This window comes from Macrotis lagotis, chromosome 1 (assembly GCF_037893015.1).
Source record: "Macrotis lagotis isolate mMagLag1 chromosome 1, bilby.v1.9.chrom.fasta, whole genome shotgun sequence".
NCBI lineage: Eukaryota > Metazoa > Chordata > Mammalia > Peramelemorphia > Peramelidae > Macrotis > Macrotis lagotis.
In genome coordinates, this window is record NC_133658.1 from 639,010,581 (window position 1) to 639,030,425 (window position 19,845).

The 19,845-nt window shown below is 34.3% G+C and overlaps 1 long non-coding RNA gene across 3 annotated transcripts in view; it reads right to left on the reverse strand.

Annotated features, from left to right (window-relative positions):
• LOC141507459 (uncharacterized) overlaps positions 1–19,845 on the reverse strand; it is a 77,537-nt gene that overhangs the window by 24,645 nt on the left and 33,047 nt on the right. For all 3 annotated transcript variants that reach the window (XR_012474156.1, XR_012474154.1, XR_012474155.1), the window contains one exon: positions 18,933–19,028. This is a non-coding gene — a long non-coding RNA (uncharacterized LOC141507459). The remainder of the gene's footprint in view (positions 1–18,932; positions 19,029–19,845) is intronic.

Here is a 19,845-nt window from a genome sequence, read left to right on the forward strand (position 1 = left end):
TTTTGACAAGTGATTTTTCTTTACATGATATTTTAGTTCATGAGGATTGTATTTTTACAAAGGATATTTGGAAATATAAATTGGTATAAATTGATTATAATTTGATGATGTTTATGCCTCTTGAGAATTAGATTTCTAATTGGACAGTTGAGAGGATTGTACTCAGACAGAAGTGATTATGAGGTAATATTGCTTATAAGGTAATGTTGTTTATAAATCAGTCAATCAACCTTTGAGAAATGTACTTCTATTGAGAGAGATAAAAGGAGTATATCCTCATAGAGATTGTAAATGCAAGACAGGTTTTAAAAAAAGGCATGGTATTCGAGAATAAATAATACTACATGAAGAGAGACATGAAGACCTATTGAAATAGAGGGAAAGAAGGGAAGGAGTGAGCATTGAGTAAAATCTTACTCTCAATAGATTTGGCCAAAAGAGAGAATAACATATATTTCTAATTGGGTTAAAAAAAATTTATCCTAACCTACAAAGAAAGCGGGGGGGGGGGGGGGGGGGGGGTATGGGAACATAAAAGAAAGGGGAATAAAAAAAATGAGGACAAAAGTAAAGACAAAGGTAAAGTAAAAAGAAGAATGGATCAATCAGAAGCAAAACAAAGGTCTGGGGGATAAGGGGAAAGGAAAGAGAATAATATAAAAGGGGAAGATAGCAGAAATCAGAGTTAGATAACAGAGCTAGTTAACATAATTGTAAATGTAAATGGGATTTTTTCTTTTTTTTTCATGTTTCCCCACCTTGATTCTAATTCCTCTTTCAAAACATGACTAATATGGAAATTTGTTAAAAATTTGTTAAATTTACATTTACATTAAGTTTACATGTTCAACTTCTACCAGATTGCTGCCACCATGGGGAAAAGTGATGGTAAAGGAGGGTGATAGAAAAAAGTGGAACTCATAAATTTGCAAATCCATGAATATTTAAAACTACTTTTGCATGTAATTGGAAAAATTAAATTAAATTAAAAAAAGAAATAATGAGGAATGGGACTTCAAAAAAGTCAAGAAAGACTTGCTTGAACTAATGCTGAGTGATATGAATAGAACCAGAAGAACATTCTAACACTAACAGCAACAATGTGTGATGATCAACTCAAATGGACTTAACTCTTCTCAGTAATATAATAATCAAAGACAATTCTAAAGGATATGTAATGAAAAATACCATTCATATCCAGAGAAAAAACTATGGAGTCTGAATGCAGACCAAAGTTTACTATTTTTAAAATTTGCTTTATCTATTATGGTTTTCCCCCTCATGACTTTTTTCTTTTGATTTGATTCGTCTTTCATAATATAATTAATATGGATATATGTTTAACATTGTTATTCATGTATAATCTATATTAGGTTGCTTTCTATCAGAGGAAGAAGGAAGAAAGTAGGAAGAGTGAAAAATATGAAACTCAAAACCTTAGCAAAAAACAAATGCTAAAAACTATCTTTTTGTGTAGTTGGAAAATAAATGAATAAATATTTTTAAAAAGAAAGAAAGAAAATATTACACCATATAGTAACATTAGAAGGATGCTAATATTTTCAAAGATGAGCTTTCATTTTATAAGGATTTAAATTTTTTTAAATACTACATAATTTTTCAAATCCAAATTCAAATAAAAATTTTGATCTATCCTGCTCTCTTCCTTCTATTCAATTCTAGGCCCAATATATTGTCCATCCTCACCATCTGTCCAACACATATGTACTGATGGATGAGCAATATGGGTTGTCTATATTCTAGTCTAAACAATAGCCTTATCCACTTGGTATCTACTTTGTAGATAGCTAAACCAAAAGCAAGTTTTTTGAGTGGTTATTCTTCTCACTTAGAAGTCTGTAATATTTTGAGAATTGACACAGTAAGCATGATGTCATCTGTAAGCAGCTAGAAGACCTCATAAAATAAAGAAAACCTCTACATCCTCTATGATTTTGGCAAATGATATTGGCAAGAATATCTCTTCCTAACTCCTCCAACCTTTCTGGAGAGCAATTTGGAACTATGCCCAAAGGGCAACAAAAATGTGCATACAACTTTGATCCAGCAATACCACTACTGGGTCTATACGCTGAAGAGTTGGTGAAAAAAGGGTAAAAACATCACTTGTACAAAAATATTCAAAGCAGCCCTGTTTGTGGTGGCAAAGAATTGGAAAGCAAGTACATGTCCTTCAATTAGGGAATGGCTTAACAAACTGTGGTATATGTATGTGATGGAACACTATTATTCTATTAGAAACCAGGAGAGATGGGAATTCAGAGAAGCCTGGAAGGATTTGCATGAACTGTTGCTGAGTGGGATGAGCAGAACCAGAAAAACATTGTATACCCTAACAGCAACATGGGGGTGATGATCAACCTTGATGATCTTGTTCATTCCATCAGTGCAACAATCAGGGACAATTTGGGGCTATTTGCAATGGAGAATACCATCTGTATCCAGAGAAAGAATTGTGGAGTTGGAACAAAGGCCAAGGACTATACCTTTAATTTAGAAAAAAAACTGATATCTTATTATGTAATCTTGCTGTCTCATACTTTATTTTTCTTCCTTAAAGATATGATTTCTCTCTCATCACATTCAATTTGCATTAATTATACCATGGAAATAATGTAAAGACTGGCAAATTGCCTTCTGTGGGGGGGTGGGGGAGGGAAGTAAGATTAGGGGAAAAATTGTAAAACTCAAAATAAATAAAATCTTTAAAATGAAAAAAGAATATTTATTCCTGTTTTATGTCTTACTTAATATTAATAATCAGTTCAATAAAGTTTTGTCTGGTACATTTTTTAAAGAATCTTATGTCATTTTGATGTATTCCATAATAATATTTGTGACTTTTCCCAAAGATTTGAAATCTTTCACTTTCATATATCTTGGGAATCAATTCTTCAACATCCTGAAAATTTTGTCACCTTTAGAAAGAGCATCTTATGACTTGATTTCATATAGCTATTCTTCTCCTTTCATTTTCTTTAGAAATAGGGTTGCTTTCTTATTTAGCACACATTAGAGCCTATGGTCTTAGGGTACAGCTATAGTGACTATTGGAACTTCTGGAGGAAGAAGTTTACTCTAGAGATTATTTTACAGATCTTTTCCATTTTTTAATCTATTTTTCTTCCAATGTCATTCTTAAATATCCTGTGGATGATTTGACTTAATTGGGTTTTGCATCATTTTTTAAAAATTTATTTTTCTTTCATTACATCTTTTATTGCGTAGGAAATAGAATTGTTTAAAATCTTTAAACATCCTCTTCCTTAATATTTCATAAAGAAGCTTAAATTCCAAAAAAGTAGTGCTATTGGCTGCCATCTCTCTCTATTTGGAAAAAAAACATCAATCTAACTTGAAAATACCCAAATAGATGATTTTTAGACTCTTCTGGTCTCCTTGTGATGAATGATTTTATTAGTTATAATTCTTTGTTTCATGCTTTTGTCTACTGGAGCACAATAATTTCTTAGTTAATGTTTCTTGATTAATTAATTGACTTTAAAAATTGTGGTAGTCTTTGTTTCTATCTGTTCTTTTATTAATTTTCCTTTTTTTTCCAGCAGAAATCACTTGTCTCTTTAGTAGAAAAGATACTTTTATTAATTGATCAATATGTTTCTCCTTTTTTTCTTTATTCTAATTTATAGTAAATTTACATTCTTGCTTTAACAAGTTAGGACAATACTCAAACAGAAAACTAGAAATGATTCTCACATTGTTGACTGATCATTTCCTTTCTTTAAAACATAATCAGTTCTATTTTTTGTGATACTATTTTTTGCTTTCCATGTCCTGGTCCTCTGAAACTTCTCAAAGAAAGTTATCACCACATGTGTATATGAGGTTTTTATAGCATTTAATAGTCTTTGGGATCCCTTATTTATTACTCCTAAAATATAATCTTTAATAGTTTTCAACCAACTTTCTCTATGTTCCTTAGTTTTTGAAGTCATTGAATAATAATGTTCATGTTGATTTGGAAGGGCTAGTTGAGTTTTTTTAAATAGAATTCTTTTTCTTCTCATTATATGCATTAGATGTTAGCACATATACTGCAATTGCTCTTGGTCAGCACAATGACCATGATATAGTAGGTACCTAATAAATGCTTTCTAATTGATTGATTTTCATATTGGTCTTTTTTTGTCTTTGCTTATAATAAGTATTGTATCATAAAAATGTTTTTCATTAATTGTTTTCTTCTGGTTTTTGTATTCATGATAAAACCCAAATGTTTTATTTGCCCCTTCAAGAAAAACTTATAGAGTAATCCTTTGATTTAGCCATGATCTCTGTCTTCTGATTTCACTTATAGCAAGAATGTCAAGATTAATATTATTCACTTTTGTGTACTTTTATGTACACTTTTTGTACATTCATTGAACACTGGTGGTGAATCTAACATTTTAAAGTGCCAATAACTAAATTAATACTTATAGACAGACTAGAAATTGTAAGCTTTTTTAAAAAAACATCCATTGCCCCCTTTCCTGATACTTTCCTACCATTACTACAGAATTGGATAGAGACCACAGAGATCTGAAGGCATTTTACATTTTTGTTTCATGGGATGTCATAGCCAAAGAATTTATACCAAATGTCTAGCCTATTGGTGATTAAGTCTCCTCATTCTTAGCTATGTGTATCCTCAGAAAGCTGATATAGTTGATGACTAGGGTCACATTTATAGATAACATGGTAGAACCTCATAGACTCAGATTCAGATTTAGCACTAGAGAGGGCCTACGAAGTGTGTGTGTGTGTGTGTGTGTGTGTGTGTGTGTGTGTGTGTGAGAGAGAGAGAGAGAGAGAGAGAGAGAGAGAGAGAGAAGGAGGAAGAGGAGGAGGAGAAGGAGGAGGAGAAGAAGAAGGAGAAGAAGAAGAAGAAGAAGAAGAAGGGAAGGAGGGAAGGAAGGAGGGAAGAAGGAGGAAAGAAGAAAGAAAGAAATAATGTTTCAGTCTATATTCAGACAATATCAATTCCTTCTCTGAAGGCTGTTAGCATGTTTTATCATGAGTCCTTTGGGATTGTTGTGAATAGCTAAGTCATTCATAGTTCTTCATTGTACAATATTGCTCTTACTGTGTACAATGTTCTCCTGGTTCTGTTCACTTTACTTTGCATCAATTTATGTAACCTTTTCATGTTTTTTCTGAGATCATTGTGCTTGTCATTTCTTACATATAAGAAATGATGGATAATATTCCATCATAATATACCACAACCTATTCAGCCATTCCCCAATTAATAGGCATCCTCTTGATTTCTAATTCTTTGTCACCACAATAAGAGCTGCTATAAATATTTTTGTAAGAGTAACTCCTTTCCCACCCTTTTAAAATATTTCTTTGGGATATAAACCTAATAGTGATATTGCTAGATCAAAGGGTATACACAGTTTTATAGTCCTTTGGGCATAATTAATTCTGAATTGCTCTCCAGCATAACAACAAACATTTATTAAGCATATACTATTTCCAAATACTCCAAGCACTGGGAATACAGTGAAAGGCAAAAAAAAAGTCCCTGCTCTCAAGGATGTCATAGTCAAATGGGAGAGACAATGTGAAAACAACTATGCACAAACAAGCTGTATACAGGAGAAATTTAAAATAATCAACATAAAGAAGGTGCTTAAAGGGGTTGAGAAGATGCTTTTTTGCAGAAAAGAGACTAAAAAATAAAGGAATCTAAGAAGTGAAGATGAGGGGGAGAATTTTGGACATAGAAGACAGCCAGGGAAAGGATAGACAAAGATACCTTCACAGCCAGGTAAGGATAGAAAATATCCTGAAAGGAACAGTAAGGATTGCAGGGTACATAGGGAAAGGGGGGAGATGAAGCTGAAGGGCTTTGAATGCCAATTTAAGATTCAATATTTGATTTTAAGTTTGAGAGGGAATCCATGGAGTTCATTGATTCACATGCAATAGCACAGATACAAGAAGCAATGTGCTGGTTGAGGAAATGGTCCAGTCTTCAGAGGATCTTATTAGTTAAAGCTACCGAAAACAAGACTGGGCTGTCCTGGGAGATAGCAGCTTTCCCTTCATTAGTTATCTTAAAGCAAAGGTTGGATGACCCTTGCCAAGGATGTTGTGGAGCAGAAATATCAAACTCAAATAAAAACTGAGGTCACTAAACAGTGTCTGTGTGTGTGTGTGTGTGTGTGTGTGTGTGTGTGTGTGTGTGTTTACATTCACTCCAGGACTGCACCAATTTTTGCCAGCATAATAACTCCTTATATCATTACATTAAAAGACAGAAGAGAATTCTGATAATGGAAAGGAAAAAGTTTCTTAACCTAAACATTTGCACCATAGCTACTGGTAGGTCTTCACTTCCTTTGTCCAGTGGTTTTTGAAATACCACAAAACTAAGGGTCATATCCTCTCCTTTGTGGGACGTAGCCATTTCAAACCAAAAATTTCAATTTCCTGAAGGTAACTAGAGGTCACTATTCCAGGACTGACTGGATCAGAATGCAATACTGCCTGGTTCCTAGATCCTGTTGGAGACTCTCCAAGTTGTCAGTGGCTCCACCTGTACAAAGCTGATTAACTATGAATAGAGGCAATCAGAGATAAAATATGGAGAATAGATATATATGAATATGTACAACTTTTGACTAGGTTATCATAAGACATAAGAAATTAAACTATTATGAGAGCATCTAACAGGTTTTGAGTCCAGACCTTTCTTGGAGTAGTTCTTTCTCTTCCTCCATATGTGAGAAACCTGATTCTCCCTCTTCCTTCCTCACTTCAATCAGCTTCCATCGCTATTCATAAACAAACCTTTTCCTAAGCACCTCTAGCTAATTAGGAAGTAGATTATCATCTAAAATATTCAGATCCTACCCCTCCTTTAGACCAGAGATGGGGAACTTCAAGTCCACGGGTTATATTGATTTGGCACTGCCAAGGCAACCAACTGCAGACCAGACTCAAAATTCAATAAATCTAATAGTTTAGGGGTGAATTAATAAAATATCTGACCAAACATAGGCCTTGAATGATGTTAAAAATATTCAAATGGTCCTTTGTAGAAAAAAGGTTCCCTACCCCTACTTTAGACTGATAAATAAATCTATCAACAAGCATTTAAGTATTTTCCATGTGCCAGGCATTGTACTAGTCATTAAAAATAGGAAGACAAAAGTGAAATAGTTCCCTGAGTAGTTTGCATTCTAGTGAGAGAGGGGAGATTATATATAATATGTATGTATGTATGCTTGTATATATATATATATATATATATGTATATATGTGTATATTGAATATATATATATGTATATGCTATATAGAACATGGTATATTTCATTAACACATAAGGAATATTTTAATGAAATATTTATTGAATACTGAGTCATAAAGTAAGGGCACTGCTTTTATTAATCAAACTAAAGAAATTTTAAAATTATTTTTTAATTAATGACTATTCTTAATTTTTAATATTTATTAAATATTTTTAATTTTATATATAATATATATATAATATACATATATTTGGACACAAGGTATACCATAAGACATCTAGTATAAAAGTCCAGGGGACAGGAGTGTGAGAAACAGTAGAAGTCAGTTTGGCTGGACCTTACTTAGTGTGTCCAGGTCAAAGTTTTGTGAAGGCCTCATTTCTCTGTATTTCTCTTCTGTCTGTGCCTTTTTTTTTTTTAATATCCCCAGCACTAGTACAGTGCCTGCATAAAGAGTCTCTTAAGAAATGCTTCTTGATTACCTGAATGATTGACTAACCAGCACATCTACCAGTGCAAGCATGATATCTTGGGAAAAAGTGATAGGTTTGGAAAGAGGATCTAGGTCCAAATTCTCTATCTTCTTCATGTAATCTCTTAATTATAAAAATCATAGATAACCTCTAAAGGTCTTTCTCATTCTAATTCTCATTCTATATGTCCCCATGATTCAACTTCTAGCAAATTCCCTTCTCTCTTGTAACCTGTTCCTATGTATTCTATTTTCCCTTTAGCCTCTACTCTAGACATATGTCAGATCTTGATCTACTGTCCATTCTATAGGCCTTCTTTCTGAAGTCCTTGTCAGCACATAGTTCTATTAACTTATTTTTGTCCTGAATGCATTGAAAGAATCTGATCTCAAGAATATCTAAGAGGATAGAATTAATGCCATCTTCTCTCTTCATAGATATTCCTTATCTTGAAAAAAAAAGTCTTTATTCCCAGCTGCTCCCTCTAGTTAAGACTTTTTTTTCCTTCTTCTGTTCAAAGCCAAATTTCTCAAATGGATAATTCTCTACTTCCTTATACCCCGCCTAATCTATCAAATCTCTTTAACCGGGCTTACACCCTTACTATTACTCAACTAAATGATTTCTTAATTGTCTCTTAATTTCAAATCTCATTGTTATTTTCTCAAGCTGTTCTACTCATTTAGAATTCCTCCCTGTACCTTTCTTTTGAAACCCAACTAACTCTTGAAGTTTCAATTGAAAATATACTTCTTTCTGAAAAAGCTTTTTCTTGAAGTTTCAAATGCTTTTTCTCACCAGTCATATCACTCTCATTCTATTTTTGATAGCAATCTTATTGATGTGTATATTGTGTTTTGTTTTGTTCAGATATGTGATTTATATCCCCAATTAGATTGTAAGCTCTTCAAGGGTAGGAACCATGTCCTATTTTTTTATCTCCCCAAAACAATTTTCATGATGATTTAAACATGATAGGCAACTAATGGCTATTTGTTCAAATAATTAACTTATTAAGAGTGGGGATTAATACCAATTTAATATATGATGTATATTATATTTATAATATAATATAGTTTATTGTATAATATTAAGATAATTAATGAGTGGATTTTTATGTTATTATTGACAATAATTAGTACAATCCCTTTATTTATGCTACAAATAGTGTTAATTATAAATTTCACTTCTTGTGCTCTTGAAAAGTTGCTTGCAAATTAGGTTTTTGAAAATCAAATCATATATTAAATGAACTGGAAGACCTGACTGCTATTAAAGGGAATGATGAGTTAAGTTCTTTGCAAATGTAAAGAATTCTAATATAAAATGAATAATTACTCTCTAACATATCTTTTTTTTAATAAATCAGAACTTCTGCATGGCAGCTTTTCTTCCTACAAATGAAGTTTCCTCTAAAAAGTACGTATCTATCCATTTCTCTTTTTCATTTTCATATCCTAGTCAATTATTTTTTTAAAATTCATATTTGCCTATAGTCTTATTTCTTTACCATCTAGATTCTAGGCTAATTTCTTTCAAACCCTTGGTAACTCGCAAATTTATGCCACTGTATAATATGAATGTGAAGTCCATGGTGAAAACCATGGTACAGAAATGTGAAAATGAAGATTTCACATAGATACTTCTCATAAAGCAAATGGGGATGTGTTCTCATAGTAATTCTATACAGTTTGTGTCCAGGATCAAGCACAAAATACAAACTCACTCACATCTGGGTTCAGCCACACACTATTTACCAGCTGGCTCAGCTGGACAGAATCATTTTTCTGGCTGCATGCAGAGTCATAAGGTGGAAATCTGATTAGTCTTCCATTTAATAGAGCCCAAAGCTATTAATAATAAATCCATGGGAAATAGTTTAATTAAAAACTTGAAACTATTGTCAGACAAAAATCACCTAATATAAAAATAATTTATAATGCAGACCCTAATTAATAATTTACCTCCTAGGGTAAAAAAATTATCAAAAGTAATTACAATTAAAGTATAGTATTTCTTTTTAAAAGATAATAGGATAATACTAAGAAGCTAAAGTAATCCCCACGCAACAAGTTCAGTTACTGTCTCCATCAAATTTTGTTTTTTAATAAATATATAATTTTTAAAGTAATACATTTTAAACCTTAATATGAAAATTGGTGATCCCATAACTTGAAGTTAAGAAAATTAAATGTATGGTTTTAAATTTAAAGCAACTCCTAAATGTGGTTTTAGATAATTCTATATTAGAAGGATATTTAATAATTTTAGGAGATTCAGAAAAGAACAATCAAATGATTAAGGCTTGGATAAGCTATTTAAGTTGACTTAAAGTAAGCCACATTAAGTTACTGACCTGAAACCTCTCTCTGATTAAACCATTGGCAGCCAGGGAGAGAACACAGGGGAAAATAGCTCAAGAAGGTTAGAAGAGAGAATTTTAGACTGATCATAGGGGTTTCCATTTGGGGGTACCCAAACTATAGACAGAAGTCCACTTAACTCTCAAGTTTTTTTTTTTTTAATGAATAGATTACAGGGTTTGGAGTCAGGGAGACTCACATTTAATACTCAAAAATTACATGTGATAAGCAAGTCACTGAGTTACTCTGAGCATCAGTTTTATTATCTGAAAATGAGGAAGGGGTATGCCTATAGTACCTATCCCATGGGGTTGCTATGAGGTTCAAATGAGATAGTATATTTAAAGCACATTGAAAACCATGAATTGCTATTAAAATGTCAGTAATCGTTATAATTTTCAAGTACCATATAACTTACTGAAGCCTCATGTGGTGGAAATGATACCCTAAGGCCCTGCCTCATACAGGTTCTTTAAAAGTATTGAAATTGGTTCCCAATTTAGAAGAATAAGACTTGGGTCATTGACAAACTTCCTGGTTACTTGGGCACAAAAATAGTTAGAATCCAGTTCTAACCCCATACCAGCAGGATTGCTAATATCAGGCTAGCTGAGCTAAATCAAAGCTATAAACTCACTGGATATCCTTTCTCTGCTCTCCTTCCCTTATTCTGCCAAAGTAAGTCTCCATTTAAACTTTAGGTAGACCTTGAGGGACCCATTGTTAAAATAAAGGTCAATCCAAACTGAGAAAGTTTTGGCACCCCATTTCTACACAAGTCTCTGATTAGTTAAGAGGAAGAATCAGCAGATAAACAAGAGAGTTATTAGGTAACATGATGTTATTTGAAGTACTCTGTCCAAAAAAAATAGATTTTCTCTCAAACTGAGGGAAAGTGTTAGTATTAGGTCCAACCAAGTAGGACAAGCAAAAGTTCTTCCACTGTCCTTCTTCCAAATTTAAGCTTGAACTTTCAAAGAAAAATGACTTCTTTTGCAATAAAGAAAAAGAGAAAGAAAATAGTCCTCTAAGTCTTGTTTTCAGAGCATAGAAATGAAAACTGTAACTGGAGAACTGTACAGGAAATGTTCTGGTGTCTCACGCCTAGAGATGAATTCAACATCATTTTGAAAGATTAGTCAGATGAATAAAAGGTTGGGCTATGTACACAGGAGCCATTGATGACATGCTTGTTGAATGGATATCAGCTGCATGGTACAGTGAAAGAATACTGGGCTAAAATTCAAGAGACTTAGATTCTAGTCGCAGATCTTCAGAAACTATCAATGTGACCTTGAGCAAGCTTTCTCACTTTCTGAGACTTGGCTTCTTCATCTCTAAGATAAAGGAGTTGACTTAGATCTCTACATACCTTCATGGAAGCTCTATAATTCAATGAAAACGGAATTATTCTAAAGAATTTCAAAAAGTGATCCTTTAGCCTCTTTTTTCCAGTCTCTGGTTATTGGGGAATGTTTTAACAAAAAGGAAGCTCTTCTATACATATAAGCCAAAAACGAATCTCTTTACACTCCACATCATGGTTCCTTATTCATTTTGGTAGCACTTTCCTTCTTTGCTCTCCCCTTCCTCTTTCTCTTATTTTTCCCTACCCCATTTCCCTTTTTCTCACCAACTTTCTGTTTGCCTCTGATTATGGTCAGCACTCATTAATTCTGTGTTTAAAATCTTGTTTAACCCCATTCATGATTCTCATTATTAAACAACTTGCCAAGCCCCTGACCTGGAGATGTGAATCTTCACTGATAAGATATTCACTGATAGACATTTCAACAATTTCTTATACAAATACATGCCTTTTTTGCTTTGTTTCCATTACCTACCCACAATGAGTAGACTAAAGTCTCATTTTGATTCCTCCTTGTGATTTGGGCATGACCTTGGGTTCCCATAGACAGTGACCATTCAGTCTGAATCTAACAAGAGATGTCAATTGTTCAAGTACCAGCCTTGCTGAGTTCTGTTAAATTCTGATAAGCACATTACCTGAAGATACACTTTGAAGAAATGAATTAGGAGGAGGGGAGGATACTTTTAGCTAATATGACATCTCTAAGGGGTGCAAAGGGGTGGAGGGTTGGTGATCCATTTTAGTAGAGAGAATTCTCAGACGGATAAAACCAAATATCCTTGAAGTATTCGAATATACAGACTGACTTTAAAAATCTTTCCAGAAAGGAGGCAATTTACACAAACAACTTTTAAAACTTGATGACATCAGGCATGTGCAGACATACAACTTAAAGGAACTTAAAGGGCAAGGCTCATAGACATAGTTGGCTTGGGCCCCAGGATTTAACTCAATAGCATTACTTATGTAAACCTAGATTTCTCAACCACATGGACAGCTGAATCACACTGCACCCATGTTACACCTGCCAACATTCCCGGCTGAAAAACAACTCCATTTAATGGTGTGCAGCGATTTAGAGAAGGTGGGGGAAGGGCTCCTTGATAATCCGAGGACACAAGAGGCAGCATCTTTCTTGTAAGATTAGTCAGATGCAGGGGAGGGTGGGCAGCTTTTCAAAATTAGAGCTGAACATGACAGAGAGTGGCTAGCATCAGGTGGGAAAAGTTACACAATGTTCTGGGAATCTGGCGCCGATACTGTGCTGGCTAAGCTGGTACACTCAGCCGGTGCAGGATGCTATCAGGACATTCAAATCAAGCTCTCTTTCTACAGTAACGAAAAGGACATAATGTGATGCTGGTTTCACAAAGCAAACTTCTATTAGAATGAAATTTCATTTGGGAAGCCAAGATAGCTTAGTCTTTGAGTCTCAAAAAAGGACATGCATGTTTCAATTTAAAAAAAAAAAAAACATTCTCAGAGCCCCTTTTCATTTATCTTGTTTTGTTCTTCAAGACCTAGGAAACAATAAAATGAAATTATCACTCTCACTAGCCCAACATTGTTGGTTACTCTCCCTGATCAAGAAGGGTAGGTGGTAAGGTGACAGCATCACACTATGGTCCCTAAAAATATTAAGGAAGAAAATATGACAACATTTCACCAAATCGTTGCACTATTGAAGGACTCTTGGGGCATTATGCTATGATAGATTAGAATCTTGGCTAGATCTAGATGAAGATGAGAATAGAGACACCAAAAAGAATTCTTCCCTTGTAGAAGAAGACAGGAGAGGAGAGATAGAAGGGAGAAGAAGGGAGGTGAAGGGAGGTGAAGGGACTGGAAGGGAGGGGAGAAAATACTCAGTCTGGGGCACTCTGCCTGGCTTTTTTTTTAGGTTTTTTGCAAGGCAATGGGGTTAAGTGACTTGCCTAAGGCCACACAGCTAGGTAATCATTAAGTGTCTGAGGTAGATTTGAACTCAGGTCCTTCGGACTCCAGGGCTGGTATTCTATCCACCATTCTATTGACACCTAGCTGCCCCTCTGCCTGGCTTTTGACTGGCTACATGAGAAGACATCAGCTACCCCATCAGGAAAAATGTTTAGACCATCCTAACAGATAGTATTGGAAGTGGTCAATTAGTGTCCTTGCAGAGATGATATCCAGAAGCTGGCATCGGGGAGCAATCTCCAGAAATGACCACAAATCTACCACCAGCAAAGCCAAGACCATTATAACCACTAGGTCTAGGAGCCACCATAAGACCCACAGAGCAATGCCCAACTGAGCAGATATTGAGAGGATATAGAACCACAGAAAATCTTATACCTGGGAGAGTCCCACCAAAGTTGACTCTCACAATGACAGCACCTAGTCTCATCTCAGCCCAAGATTAGAATTCAAATCACCATCTGTGTCATGCACAAGGGTGGTTTTCTTATTGATCGGGGAATTTGAGTGAACCAACAATATCTCAGTTCCCTAGAATCACCCATCTAAATACTTCACCTACTACCATTTGACCACCCAACCCCAAACAAGCATACCTCCCCCTAGCCACTCCCATCCTTTGGGGTGTAGAGTAGAACTATAGTTAGCAAACTTTCTCTTCTTCCTCTCTGAATTCATGTGATTTACAGTAGAAGACAAACTTAAAAATTTTTCTGCTGATATCATTCCTAGGCCTTTCAATCCTATTCCATTCTACTCTTCTATGAATAAATCTTAATTGTTAGCAAACTTCCCTTTGTATTAGGCCTCCTCTCACATACTTTCCATCTTCTTGTACTCTCAGAAATCTGGGTCCCTCTCCAGAAAACAATGTATTCCTAAACACCTTCTCCAGTACTAGCTATACACTTTTTCATGTCCCCACATATACTGGGCCAAATAATCAATCAATGAATTAATAAATACTTAAGCTCCTTCTATGTGCCAGTTACTGGGACTATAAAAACAAAAGGCAAATCAATCCTTGCTCTCAAAGAGTTTGTATTCTAATGGGGAAAGAAAGAAAAAGAGAAAGAAAGAAAGAAAGAAAGAAAGAAAGAAAGAAAGAAAGAAAGAAAGAAAGAAAGAAAGAAAGAAAGAAAGAAAGAAAGAAAGAAAGAAAGAAAGAAAGAAAGAAAGAAAGAAAGAAAGAAAGAAAGAAAGAAAGAAAGAAAGAAAGAAAAAGAAAGAAAGACTAGTTTCTCAGTTGCTAAGGTCCATCTATTTATATTTTGCAGGTGTGCTCTCAGTTAGAGCCTAGTGCTGAAGTCTCCTCCTTCTCCTTCTTCATCTTCTTCACCAAACCCCTGCTTTTCATGCTGGGTATGTAGGAAAAGGTGTTCATGTCCTTTTAAACACTTTAAATTCCTAGATCATCAATGTCTTCATCTCCTCTTATCTGAGCCTTTCCTTCCCTCAGCTACAGGCAGATATAGCCTTGGTCTTGATCTCACCGTCACTCATATAGGTCAGACATCCACAGAAATCCAGAAATCTGAAATTCCTCTCTTGGACCTCTTTTATGTCTGTCTGTCTGTCTGTCTGTCTGTTTGTCTGTCTGTCTGTCTGTCTGTCTGTCTGTCTGTCTCTCTCTCTCTCTCTCTCTCCGACTTATTTCCCAGAAAGCAATTTTTCATATACTTTTCACCATAACCCTCCCTTTTCCTCCAGTCTATCACCCCTCCTCTAGCCTTGCTTTTTTCCCTTTGTAATATTTAAACATAGATATAACCATTTCAAATTTATATTGTTGCCCACTGAAAAATCTTTCTTCCCATGGCCTGTTGCAGTTCATACCTTTGCAAACTTCAATGTTAGAGTTACCCTCTCTTCTAAACTTCTCTGCTCCAAATCCCAAGTTACTGGACACTGCCAGAGCAAGTCACATAATTGTGTTGATTGAATCCATTACAAATTAATGTTATCTAATCTCAATTAGTTTTTTTGATAGAAAGTGATCCTTTTGTTGTTTTCTGATTGACTTTATCCCACTCCCCACAGTATCTGTTCCTTTTTTTCATCTCTCCTTAAGTCACATGCACCACCCCTCTCCATTTCCTCTAAGTAGGACTTGCTTCCCACTATACTAAAAAAATAAAAGCCATGAGCTCGCTTTTCTTCCCAGTTCTATACTCAAATTCCATCAACTTCATCCTTTAGTTTCTGTTTTTGCTGTGGGTAAGTGGTTCTACTTCTTGTCAAGGTCAAGTCTTTTATGTATTCTTTTTCTTTTCTTTTAAATTTTTTTCCTTTGTATTTTTTTAAATATTGATTTCCAAATTCTCTCCCTCCCTCTCACCCCTCTCCTCCTCAGAAGTGAAGCAACATGATATGCAGTCTTCTTCTGCAATATTTGACACTGCTGACTACCTTCTCCTCCTGGATATCTTTCCTCTCTAGGTTTTCATGACTACACATTCTTGGTTTTCTTCCAAACTATATGATCACTCCTTTTCAGTTTCCTAACCATCCAGGTTTTACTCACTGAGTGTGAAAAGTCTCCCCAGGCTCTGTCCTAACCCTTCTTTTCTATCCATGCTCTTCCACTTGGTAATCTCATTAGATCCCATGTGTTCAAATATCTCTATACAGATGACTCTCAGGTAAATTTATCTGGCACTAAATCTCTTGACTAAGCTCAAGTCTCATAACATTACTTGCTTGAAGTGGATGTCCCATAGCCTCAACTCAGCATGTCCAAAATAGATCTCATTAATTTTCCCCACAAATACTTCCTTCCCTCTTTCCAACTTCTATTACTGCAGAGCATGCTACCATTTTTCTGGTTCTCCAAATTTAACATTTTTGTTATCATCCTTGAAACTTCATTCTCACTCATTTTACTTAACCAGTGATTGCCCAATCTTATAATTTCACTATACAGTATCTCCTGCATGTCTCCTTTTGTTTTCTCCTAAAACCAGCAGACTTAGTACAGACTTGTGATCTTTCACCTAGACTATTAGTCTTCTAATTATTTTCCTTACATCAAGTCTCTCTGCATGCCAATCTACCAATTAGCTGCCAGAAGAGATTTTTTTCCCCTAAAGTATAGATTTGACCAGGATATATCACCTTATCCCTTCAGTTAACTCAACTGCCTCCCTTTTACTTCTAGGATCAATTGTAGATTCCTTTGCTTGGCTTTAAAAAGTTCCTACTACCTGGACCCTTCCTATCTTTCCAATTTTCTTATAATCTATTCTCCATGTATTCTACAATCTAACCATAGCAACCTAATTGACATTACTATATAAATTACTCTATCTCAAGTCTTTCTGCTTTTGTACTATTACCTCTCTCTCTCTCTCTCTCTCTCTCTCCCTCCCACTCCCACATTTCTTTAAAGAATTCCTTCAGAATGATGAGTGGACAGATTTCAGAAAAACCTGGAAAGCCTTAAATGAACTGATGCTGAGCGAAATGAGTAGAACCAGAACATTATACACAGTAACAGTAATGGTCGTGCATGATTGACTTAGCTCTTCTCAGAAATAAAAAGACCCAAGACAATTACAAAAGACTCATGATGGAAAATGAGTACATCCAAAGAAAGAACTGATAAGAGTCTGAATATATATCAAAACATACTATTTTCACAGTTTTTCCCCTTTTGTTCTCTTTCTTCTTTCACAATATGACTATTGTGGAGATATAATTTTCCATGATTTGTACATATATAACATATATCAAGTTGCTTGCTGTCTTGGGGAGTAAAAGGAGGAGGCTGGGAGAAAATTTGAAACTCAAAATCTTATGAAGAAATGAATGTTAGACATTGTCTTTACATATAATTGGAAAAATAAAATCCTTTTAAAAAAGAATTGCTTCAAAAGTCTATATGTGCAAAAATATATCCGCTTTTGTGGTAGCAAGGAAATTGAGGTGATGCCATCAGTTGTGGTATGATTATGATTAAATATTATTGTGCTATAAGAAATGACAAGGGAGTAATTTCAGAACGACCTGGTAAAACATATATGAAATGATATGATGCAAAATGAAGTTAGCAGGGGCAACTAGGTGATAGAGCACCAGCCCTGGAGTCAGCAGGACCTGAGTTCAAATCTTGTTCAGATTCTAATAATTACTTAGCTGTAAGATCTTGGGCAAGTCACTTTGACCCCATTGCCTTGCAAAAAAAACTTTAAAAAATGAAGTTAGCAAAACAGGTTAACTTTGCACAAACTAACAGTAATATTGAATGATAACCAACTATGAATGACTTAAATATTTTCAATAATACAATAATCCAAGACAATCCCAAAAGACTCCTGATGAAACATGCTATCCACCTCCAAAGAAAAGAATTAATGGAATATGAATGTAGATCAAAGCATGCTTTTTTCTCCTTTTTTGAACTGAATTTTCTTTTGTAATATGACTAATATGGAGCTTTGCTTGACTGTATATGAATAGATATCAAATAGCTTGCTTCTCTTTTAGAAAGGGTGGGGGAAGCAAAGGAAGGGGGGAATTCAGAACTCAAAATTTTCACAAAGGTTTAAAAATATCATTACATTTAAATATATATATATATACATAAATAAAAAAAACATTCCTTTAAGACTCAATTCAGTTATTAACTCCTCCAGAGGCCACTCGATCACCTAGCTACTATAATGAACACTTCTAAAGTTGATTTCCATTGTTTCAATGTTTATATATTCTAATCTCTCTCATTAGACTATAATTTCTTTATATAGAATATATAGAGAAAATAATATATAGACTATAAGAGTCACTGATTTTTTTGCCTCTCATATCTCCAGCTCTCAGCACAGTGCCTGGTATATGGCAAACAACAAATGCTTGTTAATTGTTGATTGGTGAATGAAATCTGTGCAAAAATACTTAATCTCTGCTTTAAAAAGATAGCAAATAATTGAGAAAGACAACTGGGAAACAGAATGAGATCCTTCACATCTCTTATTGTCATAATAAAAGCCCTATGCCAAAATGCCTCTCTTCTGTTCAGAATCATTTGTTGGTCACTGCTTTTAATTAAATTTTATTTTCAGATCTATATTCTCTCTTTTCATGAGAAATTCCACAAAGGTAGAGCGAGCATGTTTTTTTTCTAAGTAAGATAACAATTTATTAATAGGGCATGAACCTAGTAATAAAGCCAGTCAATGACTACTTCCATTAGCCAAAAGACCACAAAGAATAAGACAGCTCTCTTTTATAGTTTCTGGGGAGTACAAAGCAAAAAATTGGAACTCATAAGGGGAAAGTTGTGATTGGTTATAAGAGTTTCACCTCATCAATAACAAAATCAATATGACTAGTTACAGTACTATGACATAAGTGACAAATAGTTGGTTAGAAATTGGGAATGAGGTGCTAGCAACAATCCCCTCCTTCCCTCCTATGACTAAGAAATGATCGTTGTTTGAGTCCACCTGCAAGGTTAGAGATACTGGACCAGACTTTCTTTACTTACCAAAACCGGACTTCCTTGAAAAATAGTTTGGTGGAATAAGAATAATAGACCAGATTCCTTAGTGTTCAACTGCATCCCCGAATAATAACAGATTTCCTTGAGGCAGAAAGAACACAGAGATCAGCAGGAGAACTGAATTTCTAAACTTAACTCATTATGGGCCATTTGAATTTCTAAATAATTATTAATTTTTCTGAATTTCTAAAGAACTGAATTTCTAAACTTAACTCATTATGGGCCATTTGAATTTCTGAATAATAATTAACTGTAAATAGGATCACTTGAAAGATACTATAGAATCAACCTGATCATTTCACTCCCTGCTACCTCTCTCCCCCACAACTGATAAAGCAAGAATAACAAAACTACGATTTCAAACATATGTAGTTAAGCAAACAAATTCTCCTATTGGTCATGTCCAACATATGTCTCAGTCTATTCTCTGAGTTGGTCATCTCTGGTGGGTAGCATGCTTCAAGAATTCTAAATTGTGGTGAATTAGTTTATTAATCAGAGTTCTAAGTCTTTCAAAGTTTTTGTTTTATAATATTACATGAATTATATATATATATAAATTATATAAATTGTTCTCTTGATTATGTTAATATCACTTTTCATCAATTCATACAAGTCATCCCATATTTCTTTGAGATTATTCCCTTCATAATTTCTTAGTAATATTATAACATTATTATATAATTATATTATGTCATAATGTAATAAATAATAGTATTCAACACATACATATACAAAAACATATAGATATGACATATTTTCCTGATTTCCTTTCCTTCAGGAACATAAATTGTCTGCTCTGGATATTTGATTCCTGGAAATTCTCTGCTCTAGGTTAGCTCTCTTATAGTCTTAGGACTGTATTCATTGAAACAGGAAAAGGAATTTGCATTTAGAC